The 24,064-nt window shown below is 36.8% G+C and overlaps 1 protein-coding gene across 3 annotated transcripts in view; it reads left to right on the top strand.

Moving 5' to 3' along the window:
* KMT2E (lysine methyltransferase 2E (inactive)) overlaps positions 1-24,064 on the top strand; it is a 95,676-nt gene that overhangs the window by 27,084 nt on the left and 44,528 nt on the right. The window lies entirely within an intron of this gene.

Below are 24,064 nucleotides of genomic sequence, written 5' to 3' on the forward strand. Positions count from 1 at the left end.
TGAAGTGTTTTCACCACTCCTGCTTCTTCCGTTGGGAAAGACCCACAGATGCTCTCTAATATTCTTGTAACAGTTCTTTTAACTGTATGATTATTGTAATATAGTTTTTTACAGTGATTATGTTCTTTGCACTATGTATAAGTTATTTTGTTGTAAAATAATAGATTGCCAAATAGGGTACTCTTGTGACAATAGATTGCCACTCATTCTGCCCAAATAGGACACTACTAAGGAAGAAAAGAACCTGGATAGCTTGAGAGGCAAGGGGCTCCAAGTCTAGAGTACTGGTCTTTCTCAGTGTAAAGCATCTGACAGATGCAAATGTATATCTGGTAATAGTTATAGGCATTTATTGGTAATAATCAAAGATTTGTTGCTTCTTAAAAATATTCACCTCGACAGTCTTTTTTTCTTTAGTCTTCTATGCAGTTAATACAAGATGTAATTTATGAAATGTTGTTTATATACTAGATAAGAATTTGTCTAGTATACGGTGTGAGATACATCTGTGCCTTGTTTGCATGTCTAGTATGTATACTATAAGGCAATTCATAAACAGAATGAAAGAATATTCAGAATGAATAGTATGTTGAAAGAGGGCAGTGTAGGGGAAAGCTTTCTGCCTATTTTCTGTATTAAAAGCATTTATAGAGTATTTATAGAATAAGTATAGTTTATATTATGAAGCCAAATCTTTTCTGATACAAATATGGCCATTTTTATTATGGGAAAATGATCAATTTGTAGGCAATTACAGAATGATTATCTTTTAATAACCATTTATGTTTTAGAAAATGATGTTTTTTCTATTCCACATACCTGTGTATGTCCCTTGGGCATAGTTCCCCCCACTCAGTGGACATAGAAGGTATAACTATTGCCAATTTTTAATATGGGACAACCATCAGAATTTTTGTGGTTTAATTTTCAAGCTTTTAAATTGTGTTTTTTTAATATATAAAATCTAGAAGCTTAAAAAGACTCTTAAATCACATTATTTCTCCTTCTCCCAGAAATATAAAGCTTTTGGAGCTGTTTTCATAAGAAATTTTGATATAATTAACATCTTGCTTCCTTTTTCTTTCACATACGTAATCAAAACATACTATAGTTGTATTAAGATGCAGGATACTGGGGACAGGGTGCATTGGACTTCCCTATGCCTTTCTTTGTTAACCTCCTGTGAAGCTACATAATTATTTCAAAATAAGATGTTTTTAACAAAGAGAGAGAAGTACATTTTATTGCACTCGTGGCTGTGTAATGTTATTAATTATATATTAGTTACTTTTTAAGAAATGATGGTCCTGCTAAAATAGAGTGTTATCATTAAAAATTAAACTAATTTAAAATTTAGGAGATACTTAGTGATTGTTTATTGAATGAATTAGTGTAGTCGACCAAATTTATACTCACTTCTAAGATTATAAAAGAGAATTTATTGGATCATTTAGAGTTTATCTAGTCTATCTGTAGCATTTTTTTTTTTTTAAAGATTAAATTTTTTCCTTTTTCTCCCCAAACCCCCCCGATACATAGTTGTATATTCTTTGTTGTGGGTCCTTCTAGTTGTGGCATGTGGTATGCTGCCTCAGCGTGGTTTGATGAGTAGCGCCATGTCTGCGTCCAGGATTCGAACCAATGAAACACTGGGCCGTCTGCAGCGGAGCGCGTGAACTTAACCACTCAGCCACGGGGCCAGCCCCTATCTGTAGCATTTTAAAGAAAGGAAATTGAAGGTCTAGTTCAGGATCTATGAAAAATGGGTTTGCTAAACTCTAGTCCAGTATTTCTATACTCAGTAACATTTGCTTTTGGATTATTTGTGTCTCTAAAATAGAATTCATTCCCACCAAGTCCAGCTGCTGCTTTGTTATGTATTTGTTTTCCTCTCATTACTAAGTGTTGAAAAGTCTTGGGCTTGTTTTCCCTTTCCTTCAGAGTTAGGGATCTTATATTTTACTTCTTTCTGTTCCCCATTACTTTGCCAAGAGGTGGCTCTGCCTAAATGTTTGAACTAAAAAGAATGGTTTTTAAATACTTTAGGAATAACTGATTATTGAAGGTTGGTAGACTCTGATTTAAGGTTATCTTTCTGTGTGGTTTTGCTTTTTTTTAAAGATTTTATTTTTCCTTTTTCTCCCCAAAGCGCCCCCAGGACATAGTTGTATATTTTTAGTTATGAGTCCTTCTAGTTGTGGCATGTAGGATGCCACCTCAGCGTGGCCTGACGGGCGGTGCCATATCCGCGCCCAGGATCTGAACCGGCGAAACACTGGGCCGCCGAAGCGGAGCGTGCGAACTTAACCACTCAGCCACAGGGCCGGCCCCAAGGATATCTGTTTTAATAAGAAGAATAAAATTTTGTTTCATTAGCCTAAGGTTTTCTTTAAGCAGTTGTGAATATTTCGCAGGCTTAACTACAAGGATGTTTTATTTAAAAATAACTTTTTACTGTACATAGCATTAACAAAAACCAATACCTAGACCTTGGTGAATAGAAACAGAGACTCTTAGATACTCTAAGAAATCGCCTGTTAGCCATCTTAGATCTTAGCAGTAAGCTTTTACCTGCACTCTGTTTGTCCTTAGATTTGAAAAATACCAATCACAACATACAAGTTAACGTAGTAACTGACTGATTTTTCTCACTAGTGCTTGGCATAATCCTTGGTACAACTGAAAATGTAGAAAGGTAGTAATATATTTAAAGGGAAAGTTGAGCTAAGTGTAAATATAATTTTTTCTTAACTTGATTAGCAAAGTGACCATACATGGAATAATAGGGGACTACCTTTCTTATCAGGAAGCTGTATCTGTAAAGTTTTTAAATTAACTGCGTGTGATAAATGTAGGCTAATACTAGACGTGGATTTCCTGCTTCTAGCATAATTTCACAGGATAGGACTTAACAATTCAAGAGAAAGCACATTTTGGATCATCATTTATAAGCATTAGCTGTGTGGAGAGTATTTTACTAGAGGCTCGGGTTACAAAGGCAAAGTGTAAAGTTTTCTCTCTCCCCTTAAGGAAATTATATCACTGGAGAAGTCACAACTCCAGATCAGAGCTGTTCAATAGAAATATTATGTGAGTTATATGTATACTTTTAAATTTTCTAGTAGCCATATTAAAGAGGTTTAAAAAGAGAAATTAATTGTTATATATTTTAAGTGACTATATCCAGAGTATTATCATCTTCACACCTAATCAGTATAAAAAATATTAGTAAGGTATGTCATTGTTTTTTTCCCACACTAATAAATGGTATGTATTTTATACTTCTGGCACTTCTCAGTTCAAACCAGCCTCGTTTCAGGTGCTCAGTAGTGCATATGTCCAGTGGCTACTGTATTGGATAGAGAAGTCCTAAACTAGATAATAAAGTGGTAGGATCTCAGAGGAGAAAAGAACAGTGAAGCCTACGCTAGTTATGGAAGTTGTAATAGTGAGGTCCTAACAATCTGTCTCTTTCTGAGAAAGATCAAGATATAGCTATGAGATAGAGATTGTTATTCTCAATTTATGAGTGAGGAGACTTTAGTTTCCTAGAGCAGGTAAGTGGCAGAGGCAGAACTCGATGTATTGATTTTAGGCCTTTTCTTTCACAGCTCTTTTACTAATATTATTACAAAGAATGATTTGTGTAACATAACTAGTTTTTGTTACTTTGTTTCTCATGTAAGTAGTAGGTTCAGTTCTAGCAGTAGTAACTTCAGTATGATAAATGACTGCATGTGTAAAGGTATTCTCAGGTCTTTGCTCAAGGATGAGGAATATAAGAGAAAACCCTAGATTCCGTTGTCACTAGACACACAGGAAAGGTGAACCCCAGAGTTCAGCGTGTATTAGAATTGTATGTTTTTTATCTTAATAGATAGAACTTACCTCTTTTATTCCTTTTTACATCTTCTACCTCTGGTATTACAACGATCTGAATTCCTAAACTGGTTAAATAAGCAAAAAAAGAAAAGAGAGATGACAGACCCTTCTGGAACTGGATAGTGGGTAGAGGTATAAATGGGGAGTGTTAGATTCCTTCTTTCCTAGCCTTTTAAAAAAAGAAAAGCTAAATTACTTTTCCCTCTCAGAGACTGGGAACATGATTGCCAGCTTTGTATTCCTTGTAATATTATTGTTACTACCAAATATTCCTTGGTACCATTAGAAATCATTATAATTAGCTTTTATAGAATTATGTGTATTTTTGGATGAGGTGGACAAATTCAAAAATGTAACGTGTGAGTTAGAGGTGAATTATTTTGGAGGAGAGCTCCTCGTAGTATGCCTGGCAATATAGTAAATGCTCATTTGTTGACTCAAGAGTACTAAAGAGAGAGATCTGGGTTTTCAGTTTTGTTCTGCCACTAACATACATGTAAGCCCGTAAACAAGCCACCTAATGGACTTTGGTGTCTTCATTTAAAAAGAGGACTTGGATTGAGGTATTAATGTGACTCCTTTTGACTCCAGTTGCTGAGATTCAGTACATTTTTACTACCTATATTTTGCTATAAAATTTGATACTAAGTTATTTCGTTGTCACTAGAGCCACCTGCTGACAGAATTCATTAATTTGTTGAGGTGTTTGCCTTTAGTCTGAATTTATGTCATTGAAGATACCAAAATGTTTTGTGTATAATGAAATGTTTTCAGTAGCTTTTTACTTGTTCATTTTTCACTAGTGCTTAACATTTTTGCTTATGATTTGTTTATACTTAATCCACTATCAAGAAACTAATACTTTCTACTGCTCTTAAAGTGAGTATTGATTTGCTTGTCCGAATTTGGAAGTGGTTTCATTTAAATGTGGTTTTGTTTTAATATTCAAAGCCTATTTTAAGATTTTTTCTTTCCTTCTTCTTTCCAAAGCCCCCGGTACATAGTTGTATATTTTTAGTTGTGGGTCCTTCTGCTTGTGGCATGTGGGATGCCACCTCAGTGTGGCTTGATGAGGGGTGCTAGGCCACACCCAGGATCTGAACCGATGAAACCCTGGGCTGCCGAAGCAGAATGTGTGAACTTAACCACTCAGCCACGGGGCCGGCCCCTCAAAAGCCTATTTTAAAGTACTGTCCTAGCATTGTTTAGAATTCTTAGAATGATGCTGCATTTCTCGTTTGTTTCAAACTTAATCATAAATCATTTTTTCTGTTAATTTTTTTCACTTGTGATACTGAATACAGAGCTCACTATTTCCATACGACTGTGTCTAACATAGTGTATAATATCTCTTAATCATCCCAGCGAAAAGTCAGGCAGGTGTTATTTCCATTTTACGAAAGAAATGCAGCTCAAGGAGATGAACAAACTTACCTAAGGCCACACATTTAGTAAAAAAGAGAGTTAAGTTTGAACCCAGGGTTGTTTGGCCCCAGACCCATGCTACCACATAGGTCAGAAGACCTAGGGTTTGTTAATGCATGACTCAAATGAAGTAAAATGCCATGTGTGATAAACTGAGGATGTCACACAAACCTTCTCTCCATTTTAAAAAATTTCTTGTATGCTATTGTAATTATTTTTAAGTTAATGTGATATCTTTAAAAAATAAGAGCAGGCTATAAAAAGGATGAAAGAAATGGACAAGTTTAAAAAAAATCTTTTTTTTGAGGAAGATTAGCCCTGAGCTAACATCCGCCACCAATCCTCCTCTTTTTGCTGAAGGAGATTGGCCCTGAGCTAACATCTGTGCCCATCTTCCTCTATTTTATATGTGGGACGCCTGCCACAGCATGGCTTGATAAGTGGTGCGTAGGTCCAAGCCTGGGATCCAAACCAGCGAACCGTGGGCTGCTGAAGCAGAGTGCACAAACTTAACCGCTGTGCACCAGGCCAGCCCCAGAAATGGACAAGTTTTGATCACAAATCTGAAGGAGTATGTTGAGAACTCATGGAGATCTTTTACACCTATTACCATAACAATTAGGTAGCCAGTCTATCCATGTGCCATTACTGATACCCAAGTGTGTGTTGTTGACCGTTTTAATGATAAAAGGAAAGCAGAGGTTTCACTTAAAAGACTGAACTTCTCATTAAAATCCAACTATATTTTGAAGATTTATACAGGGAAGAAATTAAATTTTTGATGAGGAAGAAGGAAATCATAAGAGTCCAATTTCTGAGCAATCAACTTACTTATTCAATCATTCTAACTTATTGTTTTCCTCTAAATGCCTCTCTTAATTTAATAATCGGCACTTTTCTCTTTTTAGATTTCCAGCTCGGTTCACCTAACTTACTTAAATGTCTGCACTAGGAACGTGTGATGTGGCTTAGAGGATAATGCGGTGACTTTTTAAGGAATAAGAATATTTTGGTATAAACAAATAAGATTTTAAATTTGTAAAGTGGTTCCAGAAAAAATGTGACAACATCGGGTAGATTACTGCAAACAAAATGGTAGTTCTGTCTTGTAAGTTTTCGGCAATAATTTAGTACAACACGTTTGAAAATAGCCTATTTGCATTTTTAAGAATGGAAATATTACATAAAGAAATAATTTTAATTTTAGTGACTAGACTATTCTCTGTATTTGTAAACTTTGTGAAGTAATGAAATTAAGGTGGCATAGATTCAGGATTACCAGGACTCAGGCTTTGTGTAACTCTAATAAAGTGACACATGGTACCATTTTGTAATACAAAAATGAGGTAAAGCTGTTTATGTCAAGTCACTGATCCACAGGCATAAATAGCACTCTGGTAAATTTCATAGGCATAGTGGGAACATTGAAGTTTGATGGGAAACATCGCTAGACCAATTTAAGAGATTGCGCCTTTAGTATTTTCTTTGCCATCGTAACAGCACGTGACTTAGAATTAAGAGTTCATTTTACAAATGTGGAAACTGAGACCCAGAGTGGTTAGGTGGCATATCCCAAAGATACACAGTGACTTAGTGGTAGAATTAGGGGTTGAATCTAGAGCTTGTGACACTTAGATCAGTCATCTCCTGGTCTGTAAAACTGGAGGTTGGATGATGTGATCTTTAAAATACCTTCTAGGATAGTGCTTGAACATCACTTTGGAGCAGCAGAGACTCTATTTTCTTGAACGCTTTCTGTCCTCCTGCACTCTGTCTCACATCAAGCAGGACCCACCTACTGCTCCTCCACCCCTAGCTTCCTGACAGCATTGTCTGGGGGTCTAGGAACCGCCCTCCACACTATGTCTATGTAGACTAAGCAGGAGCAGATCTACTACCACCAGTTCTAGGCCAAAACAAATCTGCTTTAAGTCTGAGGTGAAGGAAGCCATCCCTTGACACTCCCTTGGGACCAGATGCAAACCAGCTCCACCACGTCTTTGTTCTACCTGTTCTACTTACCAAGTTAGCAACAGCATTTCACCTTCTGCAGGTCCCCAGCATCACCTCAAGCGGTCCGAGGTAGGGCCTGGGAGTAGCTAATTTGGATTAAATCTTGATCCTCTGTCAGTATGATCTGTACCTCTCATTTCTGTAATTCCATGGGAAGTGTCTAAATTGTAGGCCTATTCAAATGCTTGAATCCTTGCATTGTTCTCCCTTTTATTAATCTTCCACCTGCTGCCCGCAGTTTGGCTTTTACTTTGATGTGCTGCTATCACATGGAAGATAATGCATAGTTTGCAGGCCTTATGTTGCTTGCTCTCTTGTTAGGATTTAATGCTATTGACTGTACCTTTGGCTTTAGTGAAACTATCCTTCTGTGGTTTTCTTTCCTTTTTTTAATTGTAGTAAAATATATGTAACATAATATTTACCATTTTAACCATTTTTAAATGTAAAATTCGCTGGCATTAAGTACATTCGTGGTGTTGCGCCGCCATCACCACTATCTGCTTCCAACCTTTTTCATCATCCCAGACAGAAGCTTTGCACTCATTAAACAACCTCTTACCCCCTGCAGGCCCCAGCGCCTGGTAACCTCAACTTTTCTGTCTGTCTCTATTTGCCTAGTCTAAATACCTTATATAAATGGACTCATAAAATATTCTTTTGTGTCTGGCTTATTTTAGTTAGCGTAATTTTTTCAGGGTTCCTCCGTGTTGTAGCATGTGTTAGAATTCTATTCCTTTTTATGGCCGAATAATATTCCATTGTATGGATTTGTTTATCTATTCATCTGTTGATGGACACTTGGGATGCTTCCACCTTTTGGCTCTTGTAAGTAATACTGCTATGAATAGTGATATACAAGTAGCTTTTTGAGTCCTTGATTTCAGTTCTTTTGAAAATATACTTAGAAGTGGAATTGCTGGGTCATAAGGTAATTCTTTGTTTAACATTTTGAGAAACTACCAAACTGTTTACCATCTGGCTTTCTTTTTATGCCTTAATCTCATTTGTAAAGGTTTCTTCTCCCATTTCTTAAATATTTATGTTTTCTGGGAGTCTTTACTTATCTTTGTAAAGTATCCTGGAGGTTTCATCCGCTTCTGTAGATGTGCTCATGACTCCTAAATCATCCTTAACTTAATTCTATCTCATGAGCCCACCCATTACTAGACCTCTTAACTTAGATGTCTCATGACTATAAAATACGTGTTTGTTGTAGAAAATCATTTTTCACTTCCCAGATTATTTTGGAATTTAAAATTAAATTACATTTAGATCTAGGGTCAGGAAACTTTTTCTATAAAGGGCCAGAGAGTAAATATTTGACTTGGAACAATATGGTTTCTGTTGCAACTACTCATCTCTCTTGTAGCTGGAAAGCCAGATAATATGTGTAAATGAATGGGCATGACTATAGTCCAGTAAAACTTTATTTACAGAATCAGGCAGCAGGCTGGGTTTGGCTCAAGGATCCTGGTTTGCTGACCTCTTGTTTAGAAAAAGTGAATCTTGAGAAACGTACTGTTTCTAATAAAGAATATCGTTTTTCTCTGATTTCATTGGCTTAAGCAAGTACTGCCAGTTCAGTGGTATGACTTTCTTTAAAAATGAGCAAGTATTTATTGAGGGCTTATTATATGCCAGCTACTCTTTTAGGTGCCGGGGATACCACTGCATATCTAAAATCTTATGTTTCTATTCAAATATTATTATATATTATTATTATTATATAATAATAATAATAATATATTATTATTATTAAAATTTGGGTTTTCCTCTTGTAAAATGGAAAGCATCACTTTCTTATTAGAATCTTGTTCTTCCATTTGCCCTCTGGCTCTCATCCCCTCTCACCTTTTCAAGATCTTTACACTTCACTTTTGCCTGCAGTATTCCATATCTCCTGCCCCTTCAGTTTCTCTCTGTATTAGATCATTCCTATCTCATAGAAATATCTTAAAACTCCTGCCCCCTTTTATTTATTGTTCCATTTCTCTGTTCTTTATAGCAAACTCCTTGAAAGAGTTGTTTGCACTCAACATCAGGCTGCACAGCACCACTATAGCTACCTATGTTGTCAAACTGGTGCGTAGTCTTTTATAATTTATATAGATTTCTCAGCATTTGATGTAAATAACCATTCCCGCCTACTAGAAAGATTTAACTCTGTTGGCTTTCTAGTTACCAAACTTAACTGGCAACTCTGTCTCATTTTTTGCTTCATCTTCTGCCCTCAAATCTGTTTTTTTTCCCCAGGCTCATTTTTTTCTTTAAATAATTCCATCTCTATCCAGTTGCTTAAGACAAAACTTGAAGGTGTCTCTTTTCTTTTCTTTTTTTTGAGGAAGATTAGCCCTGAATTAACATCCACCACCAATCGTCCTCTCTTTGCTGAGGAAGATTGGCCCTGAGCTAACATCCATGCCCATCTTCCTCTCTTTTATATGTGGGACACCTGTCACAGCATGGCTTGATAAGCTGTGTATAGGTCCGCAGCCAGGATCTGAACCAGTGAACCCCAGCCACTGAAGCAGAGCACGTGAAACTTAACCACTGCACCACCAGGCTGGCCCCCTAAGGTGTCTTTCTTGATTGCTCCTGTTCGCTTACCCTCCACATCTAATTCATTGGTCATTCCTGTGTCTCCCTGCAAAGTACATTTGGAATCAGTGTACTGCTCTCCAGAATTTCTGTCATTGTCCTAGTCTAAGCCCTTCTCAGCTCTTGCCTGGATATTGCAGTAGTCTCCATGTGTCTCTTTGCAGAAGTTAATGTGATTCTTTTGAAGCATTAGCCAAATCATGTATTTTTCCTACTTAAATCTTCCAATGATTTCTTGTTTCACTTAAAATAAAATCCTAACTTCCTTTGGCCTCAAAGGCCCCACCCACATCTCTAATTTCTACTTGATATTCTCCCCTTAGCCTACTGTTACTCCCATGTTGATGTTATTTTCCTTGTGTTGAACATTCTAAATTTCTTCTTCCCTCCGGGCCCCTGTTCTTGCTGTTCGCTCTGCCTGGATCATCCTTCTTTTGTTCCTAGCATAGTCTTAGTTGAGCTCAAATATAACTTTCCAGTAAGGGTTTCCCTCTCCACACTATCTGAAATTGTGTCTGAAAAACCTCTCTAAAATCATTATTTCATTATTTCTTCTTGTTTTATTTCATTATTTCTTCTTTATCTTTGTACTGAAATACAAGCTTCATTAGTACAAACACTGTATCTGTTTTATTTTATATCACTGTATCTGTAGCACCTACCGTAGGGCCTGGCATATAGTAAGTATGCTTGAAGGTCTCTTGGTTAACCCTGAAGCTTATTATGTAGGAATGATTGTTGAATGTGCGTATCTTAGCTAATTCTATTTCAGTTGAGAGACAGAACTAAAGCTAGAAATATTTTACAGCCTCTCCATTGTAGACAGATGTGAGGGGCTATATAGAATTGAACAAAATGTCCCTTGTATGTAAAAAGTCTTATGCAATTAGTGTGATTTCAAGGAATTGAATGCTATACTTCTTTTAACGTAGCAATTCTGGTTGGTATCTATTTCAGGAAGCTAGGAAATACTGAAATTAAATAGCAGAATTAAAATAGCAACTAGTGCGAGATTGAAATTTACTTCATATACTGTCTGATTGACTACACACTTACTCAGATACTGACCTTGATAGAAAACCTTAGGACAGAATGTAGAAGCAGGAGGAATATAAAATTCTCTAGTGTAAGAACTTTAACAAGTGATGGTACTTTTTTAAGTCATAGTATTTTGACTAGGAAATTTTAAATCACGTTCTTTTTGACTGATGAAGGATTAAATGATGAAATTTCCCAGATTGTACAGTAAAAAGTAGGAGTTACAATATAATTTTGTTTTCTCAACTCTAGAGTCTAGGTAAAGATCCACTTTTGGAAGCTGTATAGTAATGTGCTAGAGAGAAGAAATAGGCACTTGACACTGATTCAAGCTTTGTGTGGCTGAACAGCCAAATAAAAGATGCTGTTTTAAGTAAAATGACCAAATAAAATGTTTCTTTCAGAGTTCAGAACAGTCTATTAGGGGGAAAAGTAGACTCAAAGAAGTTTGGCATGTCATGTAATAACTAGAAATTAAGTGGATGAAAAGATAATTTGAAGCATATTCAGCAAATGACACCAAGTTTGGTAAGGTTTAAAAAACACATTATAAGAAGGAAGGCTGCTAGAAAATTAATGGGAACTTCTTGTTGGTCGTGTAATTGATAGATAGAGAGATTACCAAGAGTTAAGTCTTTTTTTGGTAATAAAATATTTGAAAGTCTTTTATTTTGATGTTGTCACTGAAAGCAACTAAATGTCAGATAAATCTAACTGTGGTTAAAGCGCCCTGTGTTCTATACCAATAAAAAATGTGGGTAAATCACCAAGGTGGGTTGGTTCCGTACTTGAGAATTGAAAGAACTCAAGGGTAAAATTGCAGAATCGTTAGTTGTAATAGCAGTTTGCACATTTTAATATCCCTTTCTGAAATTAAAACGTGGCCAGTTTGGATTTTGGGCACCATACACTCACGAGGATCTTTTTGAAACTAGACAGAGTACTAAGTATTTTTTAGTGAAGCAAAGTACTGAGCAAAGGTAACTTATTTGTAAGTGGGAACGGGAGAAGGAATCTCGGAGAGGTAGCACTTTTTACATGCTTTGATCAGGTTTAGGGCTTCTCCTGAACCTACTGAGTCTGGGAGAATTATTTACAGATTACTCAGCCTCACATTTGAAGTCTTCAGCTTTACCTTGCCATGCTGCTACTCTGAGAACATCATTACTTTGCTTGGGGGGAGAAACAAACCATTAGTGGCTCTGTGTAGTTTTTCAGGGTAAAGATCGTATTCCTTAGCTGGATACCCAGGTACTTCTTGAACTGATCCTTGCCTGACTTATCTGCTCTTATCTCTGGCCCCTTCTCCATGCCTTTAACTCTTATCTGCTCTAAATTTTAGCAGTTCTTTTTAATCTGTGCTTCCTAAACTGCAGTGAACATAAGATTGAAGGTGCTTATGAAAATATAGATTTCTGAGCCTGACCTTTAAAAATTTTGATTCATTCAATTAAGTAGAGCTGTAAAAAACTATAACATGCACTACAGGTGATTGTGATGCTTGTGGTCTGTTGATCATGCTTAGAGAAACGTGCTTCAACGTGTCTTGCTGTTGATATCTCTGACTGTGTATGTGCCTTTTGTCTGGAATACCTTCTCCATCTCTTGCACCTCTCTATTTCTTGGGCTTGTTAACTTGTCATTCTTTCAAACTTCCTTAAGTATGATTATTATGAACAGCTTCTATGCATACCTCTGATGGCACTACTGTAATAATTGATATATTTATTTTCCTCATGCATCAGTTTCTTGAGAAGAAAGACCACTTTTTTGCCTTTTTTTTATGTTTTAATTTCCAGCATCTCAGTATCCTCTACTTACTGTGTCCTCTACTTAATGTGTTCTCAGACTGTATTATTATAAGTTTTTGAAGGCAGAGGCAGTATCTTATCTTTATCTCTCTCATAGTTTCTGGAAAACATGAGGCCCTCAGTATTTGTTTAATTAGTGCTAGTCAAACTGAGGTCTATGGATGTAGTCTCCAGGGGATCTGTGAGTTCTATGAAGTTTTAAAATTTTACTATTTTGATTTTGAGCTAGGAAAAAAATTAATTATGTTTAGAATCATCTTGGATGACTACCACTTTATATTGAATACTGCCATGAAATTTCAATGCAAGTGCTTGACCTTGTGTTCAGTGGTGTTGGTATGCAGATCACCTAAAGACCTAGTTTAACTTAGTGTTTCTCGAAATCCACCTAAAGACATAGTTTAACTTAGTGTTGCTGTAAAGCCAAATCTACAAAGAAAATCTCCCGCGCTCTGTGTTGGGGGTTTGTCTATTCCTTAATTGTGAGAAACAACTAAATAAGCTGACCTCTCTATACTCCTTGAAGATTCCCATGCTGTTTTTTCCCTCTTTTTGCATATGCCTGGGATATTGTATTTCTCCATCATTACTGCTTTTTTTAGATTAACTTTTTTTCAATATAAGATATACCTGGTATAAAATTCAAACATTCAGAGTCCTGCATATCTTTCAGAAGCATTGTCACCTTTAATGAAACCTTGTCGTGTATTCCTTATCCTTCCTGTTACTCAAGTAGATGTGTCCTTCTCTTGAATCCCCTAGAGCCTAGAACTTTGACCTTTGACAACTCCTACAAGGAGGTCTTTTTAGGTTCAACTAAACATTCAGACTTACAAGGCTATCATAGGCTCTGCTTGGCACTAGTCTACGTGGTATATAGGACAGGAGCCACAGCTTGTCAGAGGTTAGCATCAGGTGTTCCTCTCTGTGTGAGACCACGTAGGAGTATAGTCAGCTGTCCAGGAGCTGTTTTCTTTGCTTCTTAAGTGACTGGTCAAGTACAAGGGGATAAGATCCCTGTTGGGTGGATGCGAGGGTCTCCCTGATTTAGAAGCCTCATGCTCCTCAGAAGCATAGGCAGAGCTTCCAGGTTCCCTGCAAAGGACACGCCAGGTACAGGAGTCACTGCATCTCGGTTAGTTCACTAGTTAGAGTCACTGCATCTCGGTTATCTGTGGCATCCTCATCAAGTATTTATAGTTTTCCCAGTCCAGATACAATTAATTTCCCAGTCAAGGGTCATTTTTATTAATGTGCCTAATAATATAGCAAATTACTTTATCAGGTTTTTAGGGGAACAGAGGTAGAAAGTTAACTAAAGATCAAAGTCTCATACAGAAGAGGAAGGAGTTTTGTTACACATTTACCCATACCTTTCTTGTGGCGTTACCCTATTTTTGCCTTGTATGATGTTTCTGTCTCTTTTTGCTAATCCTGCTGTTCCTCCCAAGATGAGAAACTCTGAGGGATATGAATATGTCAGGTTTTTTTCTTTTTGGTGAGGAAGATTCGCCTTGAACCAACATCTCTTGCCAATCCTCCTCTTTTTTTGCTTGAGAAAGATGAACCCTGAGCCAACATCTGTGCCGGTCTTCCTCTGTTTTTTGTATGTGTGGTACCTCTGCAGCATGGCTGATGAGTGGAGTAGGTCTGTGTCCAGCATCCAAACCCACGGATCCCAGGCCACTAACATGGAGCGTGTGGAACTTTAACCACTTAGCCATGGGGCCGGCCCCCATGAATGTGTTTTATACATCTTTTTATTCGGTCTAGGTTCTAATGAAGTGCCTTAAACATATAGTGAACACCATCATAGAACTGTTTGTTGAATTCTAGTTTGTATGCTGCTTTGACTGTAAGGTAAATCCACCAAAAAACTTAGAAAAAATTCTGCGAGTGGGATTTTTTTTTTTTTAAGATTTTATTTTTTTCCTTTTTCTCCCCAAAGCCCCCCGGTACATAGATGTATTATATTCTTCGTTGTGGGTCCTTCTAGTTGTGGCATGTGGTTTGATGAGCAGTGCCATGTCCGTGCCCAGGATTCGAACCAACGAAACACTGGGCCGCCAGCAGCGGAGCGCGCGAACTTAACCACTCGGCCACGGGGCCAGCCCCTGTGAGTGGGATTTTTCATAGATGGAAACAAAACCTAGAAATAAACTTCCTGGACAAAGTGGTGTAACAGTGGTGTCCTCCTCCAGTATTATTAGGGTTGCTCTCATTTTAACGCTTGTATGACTTCTTTGGAATGGGGACTGCATAATGACATCTCCAGATTCATTCTCTCGTGTACTGAAAGCATATGTTAATGGTGCTAAGATATGGATTTGAAAAGACTGAATCAGCAGAAATTGGCGAATGTTTCACTAGGGCAGGGACAGAAATAGTAAGATAAGATCATTCCTTGACTTAGTATAGTATAGTAAGCTGCTATGTTGAGAGAATCCAGCAAAATGATCATCATGAGATCATCATAGCTTTGTACAGAGTATATTATACTCGTGGCCGCAGCACCCTGCCTTTCTGTCTGCCACATTTTGTTACAGAAGTCAGTGGATCTGAAGAAAGATAAATGATCATGAGCGCTTAAGGGGCGGTGTTATAAATATGGTAAATAAGATTGTGACCCACGTTATCAGGAAACATCATAATTCAGTGGAGATACTAGTGAACCCATCTATATGGACAGTTCTTAGTCACTTAACATTAAAACTAGGGAGCACCGTTAAAGTTTTAAAGAGAGGAATAAAAGACAATAAAGTATTCCTTTATAAAGGTTTTAAATAAAAAAAAAAGTCACTACTCTCCAGGAAGTTCATATATTGTTTCTTGGTTCAACATATTGGATATTAGGTTGCATGAACAATGAATCTAATGTGTTGTGTCAGATTTTGTTAATCGGCATATGTATAGTAAGTATTCCACAAAATCCTGTTGATTTTTCGTTGACATACTTAAGACTTAACCATACCTATGTATAGTCCTTTTAAGAACCTTTGAAACCAGAAACTTTAGAATTATTAATTTAAAAACAGTTTACACATTAAGAATCTCTGCTGCCAATGATAGTGATTCCTTGCTTACTTAGCTTTTGTGTTGAAATTATGAATGGTTTAAGCAAGTGATTGGAACTAAAACAAAACTTTAATCCCCTTCTGTTGTTATACCATTTTCCATCTATTTCCGATTTTGTTTGTGATAAATAACCTTTGCTACAGTAATAGGTCCTTGCTTCCTCGAACTTATAAGGTCATTAAAGAGACATGGAAAGTAAGTATAGAAAAGTGATTTATGTATGCGTATTGCTTTGTTTTCCCGTTAGATTAATGATACATATATATGTCTATAAATACACACACACACAGTGTTGCAATAAAACTTATTTTATTTCACTAATTAACTTAATGTTCTGAATCACCGACCTAGAATTTTAGAACTTTATTATATCAACATCATTACAGGTCCGTGATTGCGGTTTACATTTCTTTTTTTTTTTTAAAAGATTGGCACCTGAGCTAACAACTGTTGCCAATCTTCTGTTTTAGGGATTTTTTTCCTGCTTTTTCTCCCCAAGACCCTCCAGTACATAGTTGTATATTTTAGTTGTGGGTCCTTCTAGTTGTGGCATGTGGGACGCCACCTCAGCATGGCCTGATGAGCGATGTCATGTCCGTGCCCAGGATCTGAACCAGCGAGACCCTGGGCCACGGAAGTGGAGCATACGAACTTAACCACTTGGCCATGGGGCCAGCCCCTCAGATTACATTTCTTGATGTAGAGTTTGGTCTTTACTATGTGAAGAATTCATATATATATGAACTCAATTTTTTTTTTTGCTAAGGAAGATTCACCCTGAGCTAACATCCGTTCCAATATTCTTCTGTTTTTTTTTTGTACATGAGTTACTGTCATAGTTGGCCACTGATGAGTGGTGTAGGTCCATGCCCAGGAACTGAACCCAGGTTGCCAGAGTGGAACATGCTGAACTTAACCACTAGGCCACAGGGCAGCTCCTATGAACTCAAGTTTAAGAAAATATATTTTAAAAGTCTGCTTTAAAAAAGGATTACAATGGAACCATTTTATTTCAAGGCATTTATTTCAATATAATTTTGAGAGTTATGGGAGTACACTTTAAGAAGAGTAAACTTTATAAGGACTTTAGCACATATTTAGTGCCCAATAAATATTTATTAAATGATTTAAATATCAACAGTGTTTTGACACATTGCAAATTGAGTGATGTATTTAAAACAGGTCTAGCTAGACATGTACTTAGAACCACTTAATTGGAAATTTGAATAATTATGGAGTTAAGGTTTTAAAATAATTTGAAAGCAACTTCAGACTGAATATTCTTAATTATATTAGGAGGCATGTCTGAACAAATAATTAGTGTTATGCATCTGTATAATGGATTATAGTTGAGAAAATGCATTTTCAGGTTCCTTGTATCATTTGAGCTGTATCCATATTGCTGGGAAGAAAGTGAAGCAGGTATATTTATCCCCACTTGACAAATAAAGAACTCAAGTTCAGAAAGGGGAATACTCATCTTTACCCATTGAATGACCAGCCTTAGACATGTAAATCCCAATTCTGTGTTCCTTCTACTGGAGAAAACTTGTTAATTTTTTCTTTTTAAATTGAGTTCATAATAGTTAACATCAATGTGAGATTTCAGTTGTACGTTATTTCTTGATTGTCACCACATAAGTGCTCCCCTTCAACCCCTGTGTCCCCCCACACCCCATTCCCCTTGTAACCACTGAACTGTTTTCTTTGTTCAAGTACTTGTTTATATTCCACATATGAGTGAAATCATCTGGTATTTGTCTTTCTCAGTCTGGCTTATTTCGCTTAGCATAATTTCCTCTACATCCTTCCATGTTATTGCAAATGGGATGAATTTGTCTTTTTTTCTGGCTGAGTAGTGTTCCATTGTATATATATACCACATCTTCTTTATCCAGTCATCGGTCGGTGGGCACTTGGGTTGCTTCCATGTCTTGGCTATTGTGAATAGTGCTGCAATGAACATAGGGGTGCTTATGTTACTTTGGATTGTTGATTTCAGATTGTTTGGGTAAATACCCAGTAGTGGGATAGCTGGGTCATATGGTAGTTCTATTTGTAGTTTTTTGAGAAATCTCCATACTGTTTTCCATAGTGGTTGCACCAGTTTGCATTCCCACCAGCAGTGTGTGAGGGTTCCCTTCTCTCCACACCCTCTCCAACATTTGTTATTTTTAGTCTTAGTGATAATAGCCATTTTAACAGGCGTGAGGTGGTATCTTAGTGTAGTTTTGGTTTGCATTTCCCTGATGATTAGTGATGTTGAACATCTTTTCATGTGTTTTTTGGCCATCTATAATGTCTTTTTTGGAAAAATGTTCATCTCCTCTGCCCACTTTTTGATCGGGTTGTTTGCTTTCTTATTGTTCATTTGTCTGAGTTCCTTACATATTATGGAGATTAACCCCTTGCCAGATATATGATTTGCAAATATTTTCTCCCAATTGGTGGGTTGTCTCTTTGTTTTGATCCTTGTTTCTTTTGCATTACAGAAGCTCTTTAGTCTGATGAATTCCCACTTGTTTATTTTTTCTTTTGTTTCCCTTGTCTGAGAGGACATGGTGTTTGAAAAGATCCTTTTTAGTTCGATATCAAAGAGTGTACTACCAATATTATCTTCCAGGAGTTTTATAGTTTCAGGACATATCTTCAAGTCTTTGATCCACTTTGGAACTCCTTGTTAATTTTGATGGAGTTTGGGAGAGAAAATAATAGATGCATGTGAAAAGATGGTTGACAACATAAAAAATATTACATAAAAAGTAATAAATTAACAATACAGTAAATAAGTGCTATAGGAATCCATAGGATTTATAAAATTATGATGAGTTGAAGTAATTAAGAAAGTGCTCCTTAAGGAGCAGTTCAAGTAAGCCTTGAGAAGTGTGTTGAAATTAAGAAGCAAGGGTTAAGAGAGATTTCACAGATAGAGGCTTAGAAAAAGAGATACCCAGGACATCTTCCTGAATTGGGAGGAAAGAAGATAGCATAGCATTCCTACAGGTACTCATTCTGTAAAGGATATTAAATGTAAGATGAAAAGCTTGGGGAACTTTTTAGTAGGGAAATACAAAAATATACACAGCAGTAGCGAGAACAGTATAGTAACTCCAGGTATTCATTACTCAGCCTTCAGCACTGTTCAAAGTTTTGTCAGTCTTGTTTCATCTATCCCACAGTTTTATGTAAAGTATTTTAAAGCAAATCCCCACATCATTTTACCTATGTATTCTTCAGTATATATCACTAAACAGATAAGGAATTTTTTTTGTCTTTAAACCACAATACAGTCGTGCGCTGCATAACGACACTTGGGTTGACGATGGACCACATATACAACAACAGTCCCAAGAGATTAATGCCATATAGCCTAGATGTCTTGTAGGCTACCATGTAGGTTTGTGTACGTCACTCTATGATGTCTACACAATGATGAAATCGCCTAACAACGCATTTCTCAGAATGTATCCCTGTTAAGTGATGCATGACTGTACTATTATCTCACATAACAAAATCAGCATTACTTCCTTAATATAAAATGCACAGTTCATCTTCTGATTTTTCTCATTTGTCTCAAAAAATGTCTTTTTGTAATTGGTCTGTTCAAATTGGGATCCAAACAAGATCCACACATTGTATTTGATTGAAATGTCTCTTGAATATCTTTTCATCTACAACAACCTTTTAAAATTTGTGTTCCCTCATACCATATACCTGTTGAAGAAACTAGGTGATTTGGCCTATGGAAGTTTCAGCATTCTGGATTCGGCTGATTGCTTCCTTTTGGTGTCATGTAATAGTCTACTTAACCAATATATCTGATAAATTGATATTTAGATCTAGAGATGTGGTTAGCTTCAGATTCATTTTTTCATTTTTCTCTCTTTTTCCTTTTTTTTTCAGCATGACACTGTGTGAGACTTTGTATTTTCTATTGCATAACATTAGGAGAGGCACATAAAATTCGCTTGTCTAACTTCCAATGATTATAAGAATAATAACAGATTCAGGTGTTGTCAGCCTTATGTTTTTATCAAGTTTCAGCCTTTCAAGGTTTTGGCATCCATGGTTATCTCTTGCCTAGATCCTTTCTCTCTTGAGGGATTTGGATTTGATCATTCCTTCTGTGTTTATTAGTTGTTAGGGAACTTCCAAAAGAAGCAGTCAGTACCTAGGTATTAGCTTAGTTAACAAGAGAGCATACGAGCATACTTCTTATCTCAATTTTAGACCAAGTTGCGTTATTAGAATCTCTTTTTATGCATTTCAGTTCTTTTACTTATGGGAAACAGAATTCAAAGTTCTGAAAAAGTGAGTTCATCTACAAATTCTGGTGGTTTTGACAATTTGACCATACCGATTGCTTATATATTGGTACTGTTTTGATTACCTATTATTTTTGGACATTTTGAATTCCCAGACTAGGGAATTATTTTTTGAGAAGTTTCTCATGGACAAAGAGTGATCTTTTTGACAGTGATCGCTATTTCAGTGATTTAAGAACACATACAAAGCAGTATATGAATGAGTACAAATAAGTATCACACTCTCTTTGAAAAGTGACATATCAAAATTATGTAAGTGAAATCTCATTTGTCTGTAGGATGAACACAGCACCATGGTTTGTGTTTTGATACATAATTATTTATAGAAATACTATGCTAATGTAGTTTGTTACTTGATGTTAAGTTGGTATTTATGTGAATATATATAAATTGGCTAAACAAACCACTGTAGCAACTATTTACACAGAAATTCATCATTGTATATTATCTCTTTAGCCTTGCCATTAAAATTTTATTAAAGCTTTACGATAATGTTCCAAGAGATTTTGAGGAAAACTCCTGTGACCCTAATAAAGTGATTTTTGTTACTATGAGTTCCTGCCAAGCTGTTGTCCCTATGTAAATATGATAGATTTGCTCGGATTTAAATAATCATTTTCTATTGATTGGACGTTTAAATGATTTCTGCTCTTATGTCTAGTTTTACAAGTAGTATTCCAATGAACATCTCAATTCCATGGGTCTTTATTTAGTGGGAATTACTTTCTTAGGATAAATTCCCCAAAATGGGGTTACTGGATCAAAGAATGTTTGACTTTTGTTATTTGTTAGAAAGTTGTTTTCACATCTCCTGTCTTTTGGAAATGCAGAGGTTTGAGGATATTTAGCACTGTGGGACCTTTTAAGAAAATTTCTAAGGCTATCTGTTGTGCTGCTACTTTTTTTTTTTAATTGCTGTCTTATAGTTTGAGAAAACCCTTTAAAGTTTGTCAACCAAGGGGCCGGCCTGGTGGTGCAGTGGTTAAGTTCGCATGTTCCACTTCAGCAGCCCAGGGTTCACCAGTTCCGATCCCAGGTGCAGACCTATGCACTGCTTGTCAAGCCATGCTGTGGCAGGCGTTCCCACATGTAAAGTAGAGGAAGATGGGCACGCATGTTAGCTCAGGGCCAGTCTTCCTCAGCAAAAAGAGGAGGATTGGCAGCAGATGTTAGCTCAGGGCTAATCTTCCTCAAAAAAAAAAAAAAGGTCAACTGAATTTTTTTTTAACAATTGTTACCTTCCTTTTAAAAATTACTTTTAATAGTTGCAGCATTAGAAACAAGGATCTTGATAAGTTATTTCTGCTTTCTTGCAGTGCCTACTTGTCAGTGCTGCAGCTTTAATTTGAATCGTGAGGTTATGAAAGCATTTGTGACATATTTATATGCTTAAGCTTACCTCCATTTGCACTGAAAGTTTTATTTTTTTATTCCTAACCATTAGCCTGTTCCAAAATGTCAAGCTTTTTGCCACAATCTTTACTAATATATTCAGAGTTTGATCTGAGTCCTTCAGAGTGAATCGTTTATTCTGGCCACAGTCCCTGCATGCTACTTTAATAATAGTATTGTAGATCAGGAATTGCGAAAACTCTATTCTTCTTTCTATGTAATTTTTAAAGAATTTTAAAGGAATCAATATTGTAAAGTAATCAAAAGCAGTTTGGCAGTATCTATCCATTTTATGTGCATTTACCCTGTTGTTCTACATTGCTAACTCTAGGAATCCATGTTGTAGAAATCCTATCTACCAGGTACGCAGAAAAGATTTATATAAGGGTGTACAATTGCAGTGATACCTTCAACAGTGACAGAGAGAAACAATTTAAATACCCACCAATTGGAAATTGTTGAATAAGCTATGGTACATTCAGAAAATGAAATAAGCAATTACTACCAAAAATAAAATAGGTAGGTGTTGACATTAAAAGATGGAAAAAGCAAATTGTGCGTACATATTGTATATTCTCATTTTTTAAAAAACAACTGTTAGATGTATTTATGGATAGAAAAATTTAAAGGGGGATACACTGCATCTTAACGTGGGTGTAGCTAGGGTTTGGATGAAGACTTGGTCTTTCGTTTTCTTATGTAGTAATGTATTTATATTTTATACAATGAGCATGTATTAATTTTGAAATTAAGAAACATTTCTTTTTTAAAATAGTGATAAGTGAATTTTTAACGTAACAGCAGAGACATTAGGTGAGTATTGGGTGTCAAAGTTTTCAGAACATTTTGGAGACTTCCTTTATAATCTCCCTCAGAACCATTTAACAACCTCAGTTTGTGCCCCCTCTCTCTACTGATCTAGTACACTGGATCCTGCAGCAGCCACTTAGAGTTAAATTGAGAGTTTGTGCAGCCACTTAGAGCTAAATTGAGATGAGTGAAGGGGGACAGTATATCAAGAAGCAGTTGACTAGAAATATGACCAATGACAGTGCAACTGCACTGTGAAGTCTTAAACCATGAAGACTGCAAACAGTACTAAGTTCTTAGGGAAAGTTTTGAGTAAGAGGTAGGATAAGGGTTATCATGAAAAAATCATCTCAACTGGTGGCTGTAGTAAGAATAAAAGCACAGAAACGAGTCATATTGTGTGTGCACAAGGGAAAAATTAATTTCAGTGTGAACTGGCCTCAGAAGTAGGTTCACTGCCACATTGATCGATGGGAATTACTGGAATAGGGCTCAGGAGGATTGATATGAGTAAAAAGTTGGGAAAGTTATACCTGTAGGATGCTAGGCCAAGGAGCTTACAAGTTAACCATAATGGGTGAATTGTTATGCGCAGTTGGTCTGGTTATCATCACTTAACCATTTCCAGGCCAGAACTGCCCTTCCTACTCTACCACATGCTGTTGCTTATGTTTTTTCGTATGTAAACCTCGGTTCATTATGAGGATTCCTATTCCTTAACTTTAATGATATTTCCAAGTCTTTGTTATATCTTGGCACACTAACACATATGTTTTGAACATTGAAATATACTTCACATTCAAATTGAGGCCCATATAGTTTCAGTATGTCCTTAGTCCTGTTTAAATTATTTTTACTACTTTTCTCCACTTGTGCATAGTGTCCCCAGTGCCACTGAGTATATTAAAAAATGTTTAGGGGCCGGCCCGGTGGCGTAGCAGTTAAGTTCGCACGTTCTGCTTCTCGGCGGCCTGGGGTTCGCTGGTTCGGATCCAGGGTGTGGACATGGCACTGCTTGGCAAATGCCATGCTGTGGTAGGCGTCCCACGTATAAAGTAGAGGAAGATGGGCGTGGATGTTAGCTTGGGGCCAGTCGTCTTCAGCAAAAAGAAGAGGACTGGCAGTAGTTAGCTCAGGGCTAATCTTCCTCAAAAAAAAAAAAACTTTAATCTGTAGTAACTTTTTTTAATGATAGAGAGGGAAACTATATTTGAACTTGGAGGTGGGACATTTACTTAAACAAAAGTTTTGTTATGGCACGGAATCTAGATAGGATTAGGATATGCCTCATCCACAAGGTAGCTTTTGTTGTAACGTGCCCTTCAGTCGATTCTGACTCCTAGCGAGCCTATGTACAGAAGAGTGGAAGAGTGGAACCCTGCCTGGTCTTTCTTTCTGTGCCATCCTCTCAACTTCCAGTGCTGTATCAGACAACACTTCGCACTATTCATAGGGTTTCCTTGGCCATTTTTTCACAAGTGGGTGGCCAGGTCCTTCTTCCTAGTCTGTCTTAGTCTGGAAGCCCCACTGAAACCTGTCTACCATGGTGACCCCGCTGGTATTTGAAGTATCAGTGGCATAGCTTTCAGCTTCCCAGCAACATCCTGCTGCCACAGTAAGACAACCGACAGACAGGTGGTGTGGTTCCCTGAGCGGGAAATGAATCCAGTCTGTGGTGGTGAGAGTGCCAAA

Source organism: Equus quagga, chromosome 8 (assembly GCF_021613505.1).
Source record: "Equus quagga isolate Etosha38 chromosome 8, UCLA_HA_Equagga_1.0, whole genome shotgun sequence".
In the NCBI taxonomy this organism is placed as follows: Eukaryota; Metazoa; Chordata; class Mammalia; order Perissodactyla; family Equidae; genus Equus; species Equus quagga.